Consider the following 2,264-nt stretch of genomic DNA (forward strand, 5'->3'; position numbering starts at 1 on the left):
CATGTATTCTTACAATAGAACAATTGCCATTTTTATGTTTGAGCTTAGTAATAGACTAGATGTTATTTAATTTGTTCTACTATAGCCATGCTAATGTTGTGTTGATCATGGCTTTTGAGTTGTATTACGGATAAAAGTTTTTATTCAGGGATTTAACTTTAAGATCATGCATTTATGTAACATCCTAATTTTCGGACTTAAACTTTTGTACTAATTTTGTATGAAGGAATTGTAAGAGAAATGATAAAAGAGATTAGGGACTAAATTGCAAGGCTTTAGGGGGCATGATTGAAAGAATTTTTGTAGTTGGGGGCCATATTGCAATATTAAGGAAAAAAAAGAAGAGGGCCAGCTGCCCTTTCATGTGGCATGGCTGGAACCTCAGCCATGCCACTCATCTCCCTTCTCTGGCCACGTTGAGGAGGGGATGGAGTAACATAGGAAGAAAAAAAAATAATTTAATTTTTCAATCTCTCTCAAACCTCAACCTTATTTCACGTTTCTCACTCTTCCTTTCTCATCTTCCCATCCGACTCTCTCTCTCCCACTCTATCTCCCTTCTAGAAAAAAAAAAAGAAAAGAAGAAGAGCTTTGATTTGCTTGAAGTGTTGAAGGTTATCCGACTCTCTCTCTCCCACTCTATCTCCCTTCTAGAAAAAAAAAGAAAAGAAGAAGAGCTTTGATTTGCTTGAAGTGTTGAAGGTGGTTTTGCAAGATCAAAGAGGTATGAAAATTTTGATTTTGTTTATCCTTTGTCTCCAAAATCCAATATTTGGTTCAAATTTCGGATTTTGATAAGTTTTTCTAGGTAATCCGAATCCTAGGAGATTTCTTGTAGGGTATTCTCTTATTTCCTTTTCTAATCCGAAAATTTGATTTTTGCCTTGATGTTTTCCTTCGCTTAGTGGCTGGATTCTGTGGATTTTAACGTTACAACCTAATTTGGTTTTAGAAAAGTTGAACCTTGAGCTTCCCTCAAAACCCCATTTTCGGATTCCTTCAAAGGCCCAACTTTTAACATGCAAATTTGAGCTCAAAGTGAAGTTTTTCTATATTTTTGGTCTCCGAATCTTGTAACCTACCTAAGGAGTATAAGGACAAGCACAATCAAGCCTTCTCAATGGTGGACATTACTCTTTTACAGCAAACTGATTTTAGGAAAAAGGGGCTGCAGCAATTCCTGGAGGAAAAAAAAGGTTGTTTGAGCTAGGATTCAAGGTAAGGGTTTATTTGGGGAAAAATCTTTGAATGGCTGGGTGTTTAGTTGGGAGTTATTGATTGAATTATGAGTTTTGTTTATTGATCAAAGGGAATTGTGGAGCATCTCTTGAAGTTATGAATTTTCTTTGATTTGGTAAAATTTCTGAATTTTGAGGATTGAATTTCAAGGATTAAGTTTCCTTGAGGATAAAGGGCTTTGAACTTGGTTTATGGAGAAATGTGTTGAATTACTTGAGGATTTTTGTTTATAACCCCTGATTTGGTATATCATGTGTATGAATTAACAAGGGTGGCTATCCTACTTCACCTTGGTTAAGTAATTGTTATTTAGGAGAAGGTTCCCTAAGGAGTTGCTTTGTTGTATGTTAGCATTGAAAACAACGGGCAGCCTTGGGAAAACAGAGAAACCGAATTTCCCAGAAATCATTCCAACCTTCATAATTAAAGAACCTTGAAATAGACATTTCATACTTTAAATAGAAACTTAAATCACCCCAAATCTTTCTTCAAAATTCCATAGGTAATCCGGTTTTGGGATTGATTGTGTAGAAGCTTGAAGTATTGAAGGTGGTTTTCCAAGATCAAAGAGGTATGAGACTTTGATTTCGTTTATCCTTGATCTCCAAATCCAGTTTTTGGTTCAAATTTCAGATTTTGATAACTTTTTCTAGGTAATCCGAATCCTAGGAGATTTCTTGTGGGGTATTCTCTTATTTCCTTTTCTAATCCGAAAATTTGATTTTTGCCTTGATGTTTTCCTTCGCTTAGTGGCTGGTTTTCTGCAGAAAAACCAGTAAAATTTGATCTGGTTAATCATGTCTTTGGAGACCTAAACGGACCCAAAACTAAGCTAGTGATATGTCTTTGGAAAGCCCTAGGTGTCTACCTCACTTGGGTTCTAATTTTGTCATTTGTAAGGCTACATAGAATACTTTGTGGATATTCTTGTAGCAATCGTAAAAGTGCCAATTCCAGAAATCAATAAAATAAAGAACTGAGGTACATACTTTTTGAAATGAGAGTGCTGCACTTAAACCACCTTT

This window comes from Morus notabilis, unplaced genomic scaffold, assembly GCF_000414095.1.
Source record: "Morus notabilis unplaced genomic scaffold, ASM41409v2 Scaffold271, whole genome shotgun sequence".
In the NCBI taxonomy this organism is placed as follows: Eukaryota; Viridiplantae; Streptophyta; class Magnoliopsida; order Rosales; family Moraceae; genus Morus; species Morus notabilis.